Source organism: Lathyrus oleraceus, chromosome 6 (genome assembly GCF_024323335.1).
Source record: "Lathyrus oleraceus cultivar Zhongwan6 chromosome 6, CAAS_Psat_ZW6_1.0, whole genome shotgun sequence".
Classification (NCBI taxonomy): Eukaryota; Viridiplantae; Streptophyta; class Magnoliopsida; order Fabales; family Fabaceae; genus Lathyrus; species Lathyrus oleraceus.
The window spans coordinates 239,460,134-239,475,938 of NC_066584.1; positions in this window are offsets into that span (position 1 = coordinate 239,460,134).

The window sequence follows — 15,805 nt, forward strand, 5'->3', positions numbered from 1 at the left end:
GGGGGTGATTCAGGTGAATGACTGTTGAGGAAAGCTATAGTCTACTGAGGGTCTTGAACTTTTTGGGAGGACTGAAGCTCCAAAGTGTAGAGGCAAGTCTCATCAAGTGACCAAGGGACTTATGGTCACTTGACAAAGACAAAAGGTAAGTGTAATAGATGAAAGGATTCAGTAGATCAAATGTGAATTTGATCTGGCCAAATCAAAGGAAAGGAGTGATGAACAAACAAAGATGCATGATCATACAAAAACCATCCTAGGGTCTCATTGTTAGGTAGCCCAAGAGAAAGCCATGTGTGTGAAAAATGTATTGTCCTATGTCTCATTGTTAGGTAGCCTAAGAGAAAGTCATGTCTGTGTAAGAGTGTGCTAATCCTAAGCAGATAAATGCAAGAGGCATAAAGCAGATGAAACAAAGCACAAGCTCAAAAGCTCAATAGGAACAAAGGCAAGTCAGAGTGTTCACAAGGTCTCAAGGCCAAGGTCAATCCAAGTCAAGCAAAGGGCCTAAGTCCCAAGTTAAAGCTCAAAGTCCAAAAGGTCTCCAATACTCTAGATCAAGCATAGGATTAAGATTAGGTCCAAGTTACTTTATCATATTTTGATTCATTAAGATTAACAAGCAGATCAAATCAAACAAGATAAGAGCAAAAAATGAATAAGACAATATGAATAGAGTATGGAATTATATGATGATTAATGGGACATAAAAACAAAGTGCATCAAGTAAATGACATAAACTTAAATGACTTGTATTGAATGGCAAGAAATGAATAACAATAATGTAAAGAGCAAAAATTAATGTTAGGAGTTAATGGTTAGTCAATTGTGTCAGGACAATTTAGCATTGTGTTAAGCAATCGTAAGTAGGCTTATGTAGAAGTCATACCTATCTGAGGCCGATTAATAACAATGTATGTGTCAGACATGTTAGAGAATTAACACAAAGTTAATCTCCTACGACATGTAACACAATGATTAAAGCAAAAGCAAGAGATGAGGATAGAAAGAGTGAGAAGGGGAATCAAGTCAATTACATAGGGATTATTCTATCCACAAATCAAAAGACTCAAAATATGGCGCATCGAGGGTTAACCTATCATTGATGCAAAGTATTGAAGATGATTCATGATCATCTATCAACAGTTTTGGACCAAAGAAGGTTGATCAACCTCAAGTCCATCTATCAATGATTTGAGATGAGGAAGAAATCACCAACCAAGCAATCAAACTCAATTCAAAACATCAAATGGTCATCAAAAGAAAATAAAAATGAATAAAAATGATTTAATAATGATTAAATAAAAAATAAAAGGGAAAATGTCAAAGATAGGTCAAAGCATCAAACAAAAGTGCAAGAAAAATATGGAGGATCAACAAAATTAAGAGTGAATTGACCTCAAAAGTTGGGATAAAAAATACTTAAAAATGATTAAAATAAAAATGCAAAAAGGAAATTAAATGGAAAATAAAATAAAATATGCATTAAATGCAAAAATGATTTTTAAAAAATGCAAAATATGGTATGAGGCAAAAAATATTTTTATGGAATTATGGAAAAAATGGATTAAAAAATGTTAAAGGAGTTATTTAAAATTAATTTTGGAAGAAAAGGAAATAAAATGAAATAAAAAAATTAAAAGATTTGAATGTAATGGATAGGTTGAGTGGCACATTCTAATTGGACAAGGATTTGAATTTTCCCACTGAAGCGCGCGAAGCACTTCATCTTCAACCTTCGGATTTGTGATTTTTCAACCTCATGAACTCATGTTTTTAACATGAATCAAACATGGATTCAGTTGCTAAACACCTCATCGTTCATGTTTCCCTACATTAGAGCAATTGATTTGCTATGAGAAAGGAGAATTTGCTCAAGAACTTAAAGAACCCTAGTTCTTCAAAGTAAAATTAAATGATAAATACTAAAAATAAATTACAAGTAAGAGAGGGTTTTTGATAAGTGGAACAATGCGAAGACTGTGGTAACTTGTTTGCTCAAGGTTGTAACTTGTATTTACCTATTCGAATGAAGCTTCAGAAGTCAACAATGGTGGATCCAGAAGCTAGGTTGTAGGAGGATTCAGACCAAGGCAATGCTTCAGACAACTTCAGAGGATGCCGATGAAGGATTATGGGCAAAGAAATGGAAGTAAAAGAGCTCGAATCAAAAAAGAGCTTGACTGGTTATTTGAAGTATCAGGCTTCACTGGTTTCAGAGTTTTCTTGGCTTTCAAAGCTTGTAAATAAAGGCAAAATCTTCCTATATTTATAGAGAATGTGTTGGGATTCAAATACGTGTGAAATGGATTTGAATTCGTGTGAATTGGCTTGGAAAATTTCAGATCTCGATCGTGTGAAATTTTGATGCCAAACTCGTGATTTTGGAGCTTCTCAAGTCGTTTTAAGTTGTCATCATATGCGTTTGGTCATAGGTAATTAGTTTGCACGCGTGACAAGTGGCCACAAGTTGATTTTTGCATGATTCAACATTATAGGTCATAGACCAAAACAGAGTTTAGGTCATCATGTTCAAGTTTAGGCTAAATCTAATCCATTCGTGTGTGTTCCAGTTTTGTTTGAGCCAAACTATCACTTAATAGAATAGAATAAGATGAAAAAAGAATCAATCCAAAATGATATTTGAGGTAAAAGTTTCAAGCTTGTGAAGTTTAGGTCGTGACTTATAAAATTGGGTTGGGCCATTGGTCAAGCACTTTGCAGTATGCTTGGTCATTTTGAGGTCCCTTGTTCATGATGCCATATATTTTGATTCCCTTGTGAATTTTGAACCAAACTTGGTACAAATGATCTTTGACACAAGCTTAAAAAAATTCAAAAATAATAGGATCAAAAGAGTGCTTGAGCTGGAAATGGAAAGGGTGGGAAGTAGGGGTCATGACAAGGTTTTGGCCCATTTTGGCAACTTGGTTCTTTGCACAAATGAAGTCCTTAATGAATGAATTGATGTTTCACCCTTGAATAAAAGTTGTAGAGGATCCCAAAAGGAACATTTGGCTCAAAGAAGCTTGGCATTTTGATGAAAATTGAGGAAGTTATGGAGTTTGGACCAAAGGCATTGCATTAGGTCAAACCACCTTGCAACCTTTTTGCCAATTTGAAGTTTCCTTGCATTTCAAGACATGATAATGATGGAATAAACATCCATTTATGAAATCATGATTAGGGATTGAGTGATCTTAAAGATATCTTGTAAATTGAGTGATGTGGCATGGAAATAAACACATGAACCACCTTTAAATCATCATGAACAAACTTGCATTCCCTTGACCAAAAGACCTTGAATTTGCCTTGATTTGAAGCATGATTACCTAAATGAACAAAGTGTCAGACAAGTACCATCGCTCCATGAAATTAGGGTTAGTTGACAAGTAAAACAAAGTGAAACCCTAGGGTTGAGAGATCATACACATTGTGGCCATGCTTGTGATTCTATGACCAAATGCAATGGTCATGCATGATATGATTTGATGTATGCAAATGAGATGTGCGAAAAATAAAAAAGGAAGAGTAAATTTTGGGGTATTGTCGCAACGCGAAAAACAACCGGCGGGAAAAAGCAAACAAACAGAGCCGCCACCGTGCGTTATTTATCCCAAAGGAGGGAAAGGAAACGCTCGAAGTAAACCTGGAAAGGAAATGGTCTTACGACCGGAGATTACAAGGTACGGGAGTCGGTTACGCAAGGGGAAGGTATTAACACCCCTCACGTCCGTCGTACTCGACGGGATCCACGCTCAAAAGAATAGAATAAGGTTGCTAAATAACTGCTCAAAGAAAATGCACACACACTGGAATAAAACACAGATGGAAGAAGACGGAGAAAGCGGACTCGGCAGGATGTTGCATCCTGGGCCTACGTAGTTTGTCAGAATCAAACATCAGAGTCGACGTAGTTCGGGGAAATAGGGAACGGGCTCGCTAGGATATTGCATCCTATGCCTACGTATCTCATCTAGAATGAGAATCAGAGCTACCGTAGTTCGGCTAACGCACGCCGAAACAAACACACGCACAGACGCTGAGACGTCAAAGCAAACACGCAAATGGAAATAGACTGCCAATGGTTGGTCTTATGTCCGACTCCAAACAACAAACACAAACAAGGAAACCGAATGCCAATCGCTGGACTTACATCAGACTCCACACACACAACCCACAGGAAACCGACTGCCAATCGTTGGACTTACGTCAGACTCCAAGCACACAACAAACAAACAAGGAAACCGAATGCCAATCGCTGGGCTTACATCAGACTCCAAACAAACAAACACACACCAAAAAAAGAAAAAGGGTGAACACACAGACTAGAAGGGAGTCGGGAACTCGGACCTAATAGCTGTCAAGCAAAACACACGCAAAAAAGGAAAAGGGTGTCCGGAGAGATCTCACACGATCTCCTGCCTACGTACCTCATCTGGTATGAGGATCAGGGCAACATAGTTCCCCTGAACAAGGGAGAAACTTTCTCCTAAACCAGAGACCGAGAAATAACAACTAAAAGGGAGACTGACTCGAGCCTAAAAATTGTCATGCAATCCACAATAATCCTAGGTTAAGGTTTCTAACAAGAGTTTGACTCACACAGGCAGTGAGTCAACTCAAGTCTATCTCTGCGTACAGTCAACTTCCTTGAAAGTTGATTATACGACTCCTACAGAAAGGAGATGAGAAGCAAAACAAATAAACATCAAAATCAAAGAGCACACACTATACACAACCAAGGGGGCTCAAGCAAGGTTGGGCTTTAGTCAAGGGGTCATATCGACCTTGACAAACAAGCCAAATACTGGAATGGTAGTCAGGCTCTTAACCTCTAACATTGAGAGTTAGGGTGAGCAGATGAAATGGAGATGAGGGTTATGCCTCATAGCTCTTAACCCGGGCCTGGGTGAGCTTGAATCAAAGAATGTGTGGGAGTCCAGAATGTGGGACTCTATTCCACATGACTTGACACAACAAGATTTTAGGCATTTATTCAAAATGCATCAACACATGGTGTGAGCAAGATGAATGACTCAACTGAATAGCAGGGGATGGATTGCACATCCCTTCTATCTGCCAATGCCTCTTCACTTAGGAGGTCTTTACATGTACAAGGCACAAATATAAACAAACACAAACATTGCCTTTTAAGGAGGGCTTCAGACAGGTGCCTGCCAAAGTAACATGACAGGTCTTCCAGACTACATGAAAAATAGGGATTATACCTAAGTGGTATGCCAACCACAAGAAAAGCAAAGCAAAGTTCAAATGAACTTAAAGCAACTTAGGTACCTGTGTAAACAACTAAACAAATCAGTACAGTATTCAGACAAACAGACAACAGTCAACAACAAACAGACAATCCCAATGTACAACATATAAGCCATAAGGCAAACACAAGTGAATTATCCTCAACCTACAAAACAACCAAATGTTAGCAATCAATAGCAAATATCAACATTCAAATGAGGAAGCAACATCAACCATGGAGATTAGGTGCTTGGTCCTGAAATTCAAAGCTCACATGTAAGTACAAACCACTAGGTCAAAGCCTAGGGTCAAAGGTGAAGAAAAAACTCAAAACAGGAGCTAATATTCAACACAATGCAACTTCAAACACATATTAACATGTCCTAAAAAGGACCAAAACAAAATCATCATGCAAAAGCATTTTATGTGCAAGGGAAGTCAAAGACAATTTCAAAGCATTCAAATGGACATTGACAATGAAAATTCCAAATAAAAACAGAAATGATTCAAATAATTCTGGAAAAAATCATGAGCATCCAACACATCCAATACAATCATCATACAAAAAATCAGAAGCATCAAAGATCAATTGGCATGGAAATAAAATGGCACAAGTTGATCAACCAAATGTGTGACACAAATTGTCACACCATGCAAACATGTGTAGAAAACAGAAATGGCAAATGAGAAAAATACCAAACCAAGACTCAAACATCCATTAACATGTTAGGAACAATCATGCAAAATTTCAGAGCATTTGGATCAATATCAAGCATTTCATGATAAGATGAATGGAGCAAGGTCACAAATGTACACATGTTCACAAAGTCTAGCACAATCCAAAATCCAGCCATGCACAACTTCAAAATTTAACATCATCAAATAGAGGACATCTCAATGAACAAGTAGCAAAAAACCAGAGATTTTTTGGAGCATTTTTCAAATTGTTATGAATTTTTGAAGTTGACTAAAAAAATGAAAATCAAAATGATCATAGCATGGAAAATAAGGAGGGAAATGCATAATTGATGACAACATTTGAAAAAATGATGGCGCCAGGGATCGAACTCGGTTGAAATTTGAAAGGAAGCGTGCGCCATGCTGAAATGCAGCGTTTCATTAAGTCTAGGTGGCGGTCAAAAGGATGCGTGGCAAGGTCAAAAGGATCAGGACCAATCAAAGCGCTTGCAAGGCATTTACATGGACGAATAGGACAAAAGCCCTAGGCCAGCGTCAACATGAACCAGACGGACGCAAAGCGGTCACAAAACAGACGCTACATCGTCTTCCTCGCGAAGACGATGATGAACAGTACACATGCTCAAACAAATTTTCCAGAATCATGAAATGAATACATCAATCGACTCCTTATGCAACGTAGGTTAAGAATCCAGCATCAAATCATGTTAAATCCTCACAACAAATTCAGATCGAACAAAAACAGTTTTGTGCACAAAAATTCCATCACACATATCTCAGTCAATAATGCATCATTTCACATGAAATTTCCATCAGATTAATCAGCATCATGAGATCTACATTATCATGGCAATGAATTTGAGAATTGAAAGCTTCGAAAAACCTACCTCTTGAAGAGCAGGTTCTGGATTCGCATGATTCAAGGCTTGCAATGATCCAAATCAACTCTAGAATACTTGTGATGATGTTTGATGAAGAAAAGGAAGCTTGAAACCGTGTAGATCTAGCTTAACAATCCATTTCCATTCTTGAGTTCTTGAGCTTCAACTGCTTGATTATGCTCGAATTCTTCAAACAAACACTGGATTCACACTCTATCCAACTCACTGATCATGAATCTTCAACAAAAACCAGTTGCTATGTTGAAGAAATTTGAATTGTGATTAGAAGAAAATTTTGGAGGGAGAGAGAATTTGGATCTAGAAATGGTGAAAAAGTCCCAAATTCTGTTATGATTAGAGTATTTATATGCTCTCTTAATCATACTGAAAGTGCAATTAGCAATTGGTTAATGGTGATTAGCAAGATAAGGTGTTTTGACAAAATTTGAAAATTGCATGGTGCATGTAGTAAATGGACGTGAACAATGTCATGTGCTTGATCAAAGTCACTCAAAATCATTTTTTAAACACATTGGCAATGGTAGAAAGTTCTCATGATGCACCATTTTTAAATTTATGATTTTCCCTCCAAAATCTTCTTGAATGCACAAATGATCATATGTTCAAATTTCATGCAATGTGATGGATGTTTTAGAAACTACATGTCATGAGAAGCAAAATGCAAAAAGAACCACCAAATTTGGAGTTATGAATCAAAAGTTATGGGCTTTTGAAGTTCCATGCATCCTTGGCAATGATTTGATCATATCTCCTCAACCATTCATCATAAATTCATGATCTTGGACTTTTTGGAAATGGGAGAGAGAGATATTCAACTTTCTTGTTGGACAAAATTTCATTTGAAGCTTCTTTGATGATGCAAGATCAAGTTGGATTTGAACCAAAAACTTTCCATTTTTGGAAACTTCCAATTACAGGTCATTTTCCATTTTTGGAAACGTTTGATCTGACCTCAAATTCTTCAAGATATGCATTTGACATGATTAATAAGCCTCTTTTGAACATGAATGAGATGTTGAAACTCATTTCTCCACCTCCTAGCCCTCAGTTGACTTTCTGTTGATTTTCTAGGTCCTCAGATGACTTGAACATGCTCAGATGACTTTGAGCCTCAACCACTTGATGAAATGGCTCCAAAATGAAACCCTAGCTTATACAAGCTCAATAAAATCATATGATGATCTCCTTCTAAAGAAAGACCTCATCTCCTTGAAAATCCCTGACTGGTATAGAAGTCACTGATTAGGGTTGACCAGAGGTCAAAACCCTAATCCTAAGGAAACATGATCATGAACAATGAACCCCTTGATAATGATAAAACCATGATGATGGTGATATATTCATGCAAGCAGGATAATGCTCAACCCTTGAGGAACCAATAAAACCCTAATTGAAGAGCAACCCTCAGATGATTGATCATCAATTCAATAAGACCCTCAGGCATGAATCTCTTAACCTCTCTATCTTCTGAGAAGACCTTAGAGAATGACCTTCTTATTATTCACATGATATGCAAAGATGCAATGCCTAATGTCCTAAGAAATGAAATGCAATATGCTAAACTAGTCCCAAGAAGAGGAGGGCAAATTTTGAGGTGTTACAGATATCACAAACGGATGTGAGGGGTGCTAATACCTTCCCCTTACATAACCGACTTCCTTACCCTTTTTCTCTTCCCCCGAGTTTTATCGATGTTTTCCCTTTCCTTAGGGAATAAATAAAGTTCGATGGCGACTCTATTGCATCTTTGAGCGTGCGATACACTCGGGTATTTTTTGCATAGCTTCATTCCTATAGAAGAAAAATGGTTAATTGAGTTTAGACCTCCTCCTTCTCCAATTATTTGGGAACTGTTGTGCCATACCCCAAAATTTACCCTACCCTTCACAATGTTCATCTAGGTCCATAACCATAGTTCATATGCATACATTCATACTCAGTCATTTCACTTACATTGGAATTATGTAAGACAAGAAGACAAATATCTTGGATTCAAGGTATAGTTGTGTGTACCTAGTGAAATCTAGGGTTTCCAGGCATCTTGAGGTTGCTCAACCAAGATAAACCCTAGTGTGTTTACATCTTTGATCCTTTATGTGTGCATCATGCTTTGAAGATTAACTTATATCATTATGGCCAAGCAAAACCCTAATTTCATCTGATTCACTACCATTCCTTGTGTTAGGTTTCATATGGTTCATTGTGCATGTTTCATTTGCTTGATCAAGATCCATTTAAGGCCTACTTGTTCTTGGTCCATTATGAGGTTTCATTGGTTTGATTAAGGCTCACTTCAAGGCTTTACATGTTATCTTTTGCTTGTTTATGTTCTTTGGCTCAATATCATTACAAATTCTACAAGATCCACTTAATTCAATTCATTTGTGGCATTTCATCTAGTCATTTTTAGGTCATAGTTGTTCATGTGTCCAATGGTTCACCTATGTAATCTCATTATCCATTGGTCCATGCTAAGGACTTTGTTCATCTAAGTCTTGTGGTCATTCAAGTCAATTTTCAATACCAATAATTGGATTTTAAATATCATTCATTGGATCATTCATTTCATTTCTGTGCCATTCATTTATTCAAGTCCATTTATCTTTCATAACCAAGTATCATTTACATTCATACAATTCACATCAAAATGTCCATACATAGAAAAAAGATTACAAATTTGACAATTTTTGCAACAGTTGATTTTTGGTCAACCAGTTGCCTATTTTTCATCATCAAAGTCCACTTGCCCATTTTTCATCATCAAAGTCCATGATTCTTTTCTTTCACCATTTTTGTCCAAAGTTAGTTTTTGCAATCCATGTCCATCATGTTATGGGTGCATCCTACAAGAGGTCATAACCAAACCATTATAATGCATTCAAACCAAGCAAAATAAAACAGTCAATGACAAGTTATCAAGCAACAATTCAATTCACAATGAACCTAACATACCATGTGTCATACCCCAAAATTTGCCTGTTAATTTTTATATACTTTCAACAGATTCAAATAGGGTCTATTCATTTTTCAAAACATTAATCTCAAAGGAACAAAGATCCAACGCACAGGCTACTAAATCCAGAAGATGACCTGAGCTGTCATGCTCGCTAGGCGAGCAAAACCTTCGCTAGGCGAAGCCCACGCTTCCTCATTCGCTCCAGCGAACCTTGTTAATTTTGCTACTGGAATGCTCGCTACCTGCTCGCTACCTGCTCGCCTAGCGAGTAAGTACTAGCTATGCTTTTATCCAAGTCTGGGAGTGTTCGCTAAAGCCTCGCTGAGGGCTCGCCTAGCGAACCCTTCGCTACTTCACTCGCCTAGCGAGCCTACGGATATATCAGAATATTTTGGGCCTGAATTGCCTTCATTCTGAGCCAACCAAGCCACAAAAATCAGCTATAAATTCCAGAACTTCATTTGAAAAGGATCAGAAAAAACAAGGGAGAGAACCCTAGAAGCTAATTCAGAGTAGCCTCCATATACACTGAAGAGAACTCATCTGCACAAAGGTTACCTCCACCAACCCTATCAGGCATAAACCTTAAGATTGCCCTGCAAACACAACGGTACAAATTCAATTTCATTCGATCCCTCCAATCAGGTTTTCCCTATTCCCACTACTTTATGCTCCAAATTTGAAATTTCTAAATGTATGAGGCATTATGGTTGAATTTGGAAAGGCGGATATCGTTAGGATTTGTATGTGGGTCTAGATGTGCATGAATGTGTAAAACAATACTTTGAATGTTCAATCACGTAATTTTCGTAATGGATGCCATAGGGTTTGGGGTTTCTGAAATCGTACTATTATCAAAGAAGAATCCAGAACCCGCAGACGTTCGCTAGCACCTCGCTAAGCGAACATGTAGTGAGGGTTCGCCCGACCTTCGCTAGGCGAGGCAATAGCGAATATGACAGTAGTTGATTTTTTCTGTTTGCATTCTGATCTGTTATGTACTCGTTTGACATGTTTTATATTGCATTTGCATGTTGTTTGCCTGACACTATTGTTGCAATGATTCTTTTGTTTGGTGCAACTCTTGATTGCACCCCATCCCGTTATTCTAACATATTTGCTGAGTTTTTGTGAGGGCTCACATGAATCGTGAAGAGATAGCTTGCTTGGCATTCCACTTTATTTGTGGGATGTCATCGTGGAGATTTATTCTGATTACTTGGCTAATTACATTGCCTTCGAATACGTGATCTTGTCCCTCTCTTTGTTGCCTTACGATATTACGGTCATGTCCCACGAATGTGGGGATACCCTTAGCAAAAGCCCCTTTCGATTAAATCATCATCGTCCCTAAACAGATAAGTCATTGTTCCTTCGATCAAAATGTCAATGTCTCTACGAGATGAACCTTGTCCCTCGAATGTTGCCTTCGAACATATGACTTTGTCCCTCGATGACCCTTCATTGTAGCCTACGATTAAATGATGATCATCCCTTAGAATGCTAAGGTATCCTTACAAATGTTGCCTTCAACGACCAATCGACGACCCCACGATGTCCCTTTACATCCAAAGGGTAAGACTACTTACTTCTCAATAGTAAGGACAACTTTACCCTCCTAAGGATAGGAAATATCTGTAAAGACCTTGGGTAGGTATAACTCTTAAATGCTTGCTCACAGCTTAAAATACTTTTCACACCTCACACTTTTCAAAACATCTTTTAGAAAATCACCACTTGGTATACATTCGCACCAGAATCATCGCCGAGTTATATTTTTCTAAACATCTTTCAAAATCAAACGAGATAAACACTTTGTATACATTCGTACAAGAATCATTACAAAGTTAAACTCTCCTTTCAAAATATTTTCTAAACACACCACATTTCTCAAACACTTTCTCAAACAAGGAAAACATAAGCGAGTTAAGCAATTAAGAGCCCATGGATAACCATGGATACAAAGGGTGCTAACACCTTCCCTTTGTATAATGTACCTCCCGAACTCAAAATATAATCAAGGTCTTTCCTGTTCTTTTCCGCCTTTCCTTATTGGATGAAAGAAAAGTCGGTGGCGACTCTTGCTATCCGCAACATTGCTTTTCAAAGCAAAAACACAAAGTCAGTTCACCGTATCACAGAACTGGCGACTCTGCTGGGGATTCTTAAAAAGAGAAGTTACCTTAAAGATAAGATCACTTATGTTTTCGAATTGTTTCTTTGTCTGATTTACTTTTAAGGGATTGTTTGGGTATTCTATGTTTGAGTGAAAGATCCTACACCCGGATCTAGTGTACCTTAGGTAAGTAGCAAGAGATCATCGCGACTGTCCGGCGTATACTGGAATGGTTAAAATGATGGCTACGGTTAATGTGACACTTTGGATGTCCTGATGTTCCTCATGTTTACTTGAGGAAAAATTTGGCGTCTGCGTGGTGTCATCAAAGCATTAACCAGACCTTTAGAACCCTAATTGACTCATCCTAGCCATTAGAAAGTAGTGAGATAACCGACTTCGGTTCCGACTGGGGTTGGTTGATACTCGATACTACACTCTTTGAGATTGGACTTTAGGGAAATTTTGGTCAACCGCTTAGTGTTGCACTGAAGTGGACTTAAGGAAAGGTCAATGATTTGAGATCCTTCTGGAACCCGATTACTATTCTAGGACAAGTTGAACCAACCAAACTTCAGTGGGGAGGGTACTTGCCTATGGAACTCATGCAAGCCTTAAAACCTAGGAATGACTGTGGTGTGACTTGTTTGTGCTTGTTACTTACTTGACATCATAACATCATAACATCATGACATCATGGCATTGTACTAACCATTTTGAGGACTTAGGGATTTAACTTTGCTCTGTTTTGTAGGGCTATGGCTTCCAGGAAGACCATCCGGATCAATTTTGTAGCGACCTCTCCTCAACTCAAGGATTTAGTGTCGGAACTTCCCGATCATGCTCAGTTCATCAATAAACATGGTTATCTCCTCAATTTAGTTACCACCGGTTTCAAGGAAGATATGATGAGAGTTCTATTCCAGTTCTTCGATCCTAAACATCATTGCTTCACCTTCCCAAATTATCAGTTGGTACCCATATTAGAAGAATTTTCCAGGTTGCTGGGGATACCTATCCTTGATCAAACACCTTTCAGTGGTTTAGAAAAGATTCCGAGGTCTGAAGAGGTTGTCGCGGCTTTACACATGACAAAGTCCGACATTGAAACTAATTGGGTAACAAGAAGTGAAGTTAAGGGTTTACTTGCCAAATTTCTGATAAATAAGGCCCGAGAATTCCTAAAAGCTATGAGTGTCCACGCTTTCGAAGATGTTCTAGCATTACTAATCTATGGTTTGGTGCTATTTCCTAATCCGGATCAATTCATAGACATGAATGCTGTTAAGATATTTCTCACTCATAACCCTGTGCCCACCTTGCTTGGAGACATTTTGCATTCCCTTCACACTCGTACTATGAAAAGGCAAGGGACTCTCATGTGCTGCGTACCTTTATTATCTAGGTGGTTTATTTCGCACCTTCCTCAACCAGTCTTGAAGAATGAGCAAAATTTGAAATGGTCTCAAAGGATAATGTCGCTCTCCCATTCAGAGATCCATTGGTGTCCCCAACCCAAAGAAAATGTTATCATCATTGACCGTTGTGGAGAATTCTCTAACGTACCACTCCTGGGGATAAGAGGAGGTATTACTTATAATCCTGCTTTAGCCATACGTCAGTTTGGTTATGCTCGAAGATATGGTCCACATGAAATAATTATCCAAGGCACTGTGTTTGACTATGACAATGATTCTCAAGGTCTCCGTCAAAGGTTTGTACGAGCTTGGGGCATGGTGAAAAGAAGTACTTTAGGACAGAAAAACTCTATTCCTATGGAACCTTATCTCAGATGGGTACGCGCCAGAGCTCGTGAGCTTATCATGCCATATCTTGCAATCGGACCTCTGATTGTTGAACCAAAAGTTGAAGGAGGTACCCCTCAGATCATTCCTTATCCAGATATGCCTACCAATGTTGAAGAATTGAAGAAATCTTGGATCCAGTTGAGAGAGGAAAGGGATACTTTTGAAGCTCAGTTCTATGCTGAAAGGAAGAAAGTATTAGAGCTCACCAGCCAGCTTAATGAGGAACGAAGTCTCAATGCATATCTCCGCCCAAAAAGAAGTCGTCCCTGGGAGACTTGAGCTTTCATTTTTTCTTGTAATGAACATTGATTAAAGAAATTATTAATAAAAGTTCCCCTTTTTGGTGGTTTACGCAAAGTTAAATTCCAAAAGTCCTTGAAAACATTTCATACATTGCATAACATAACATAACATTGCATAACAGGTACTCTAAAGGATCAATGTTCTCATGGTCTTCCTCTCAAACGAAAAATGGCCCTCGAACAAACTGTCAGGGATCTCCAGGCTTAGAATGCTCAATTCCAGGAGATGATCTTGAACTTATCCAAGGGGCAGGAGGAACTGAAGACTCTATTGCTCGAGAAGAAGAAGGACAAGAAATCTGTGAGTTACATTAACCCGGGAAGAAGGCTTAAATGACAGGCTCCAGGAGTCAAGATTGGAATTCCGAAGGATAAAGAAGATGAGACAGAAAATGATTCGGAAGATGAGAATGCTGATCCCTTCAACCCTGAGGACGACTATGAAAATTATGAAAATGAACAGTACTCTCCGAAAGATGATAAGTATAAGTTGCTGGAAGAACGTATGCTAGCTATGGAGGGTCAGAAGGCGCCCGATCTGGATGTCAAAAGCTTAGGTCTGGTCTCTGATGTGGTCATTCCTTGCAAATTCAAGGTCCCCGCTTTCACTAAGTATGATGGTGCGTCTTGTCCTCAGATGCATCTGAGAGCTTATGTGAGAAAGATCCAGCCGTATACCACTGATAGGAAGCTATGGATCCATTTCTTCCAAGAGAGTCTGTCTGGCACACAGTTAGAGTGGTATTATCAGCTCGAGAGCTCTAACATCCGCACCTGGACTGATTTAGCGACAACTTTATACAAGCACTACCAGTATAATTCTGAATTAGCGCCTACTCGGCTACAGCTGCAGAATATGACTATGGGCTCTAAAGAAAGCTTCAAAGAATATGCTAAAAAATGGAGAGACTTGGCTGGCAGAGTCAAACCCCCTATGACTGATCGGGAATTAGTGGACATGTTCATGGGTACACTGAATGGCCCATTCTACAACCATCTATTGGGAAATTCCTCATCGGGTTTCACTGAACTTATATTGACGGGTGAACGTGTTAAAAGCGGCATTCGAAGTGGAAAGATACAGGCGGCTACCTCTGCAAGCACCAAAAAGTCCTATCAGGGGAAGAATGAATCAAATGCTGTGTACGGTCAAAGGGGTCATAACAAGAAAAATCGTGACCATACTGTTGGAGCAGTTATGATTGCAACACCGCCATCTCAAAACTTCCAACACAGACAAGACAGGCCAAGAAGGCAGTTTACCAAGATCAATATGACTTTAGCACAAGCACTGCAGGGTATGCTAAAAGAAAATTTAATTACCCTCAGAGATCCTCCTGCAAATCCCAACACTACTTCTCCTCGTTATAATCCCAATTCCAGGTGTGCATATCACTCCGATAGCCCCGGGCATGATACAAACGATTGTTGGTTGTTGAAGAATAAGATTCAGGATATGATCGACGCTGGAGAAATTGAATTTGATCCTCCGGAGACTCCTAATGTCATCACTGCTCCTATGCCTAATCATGACAAGACTGTTAATGCTGTGGATGACAATTCTCACATTACTAATGTAGCTGACTTAGCATCTCCTCTCCTGATCATCAAGAAGAATTTATTGCAAGCTGGTTTATTTCCAGGTTGTGCTGAAAATTGCGATCTCTGTATACTCCGACCCAATGATTGCTTGGAGTTGAGGAATGGTATTCAATGGCTGATGGATGATCGTACAATTCTCTTTGAAAAGATTCCTAACGTGGAAA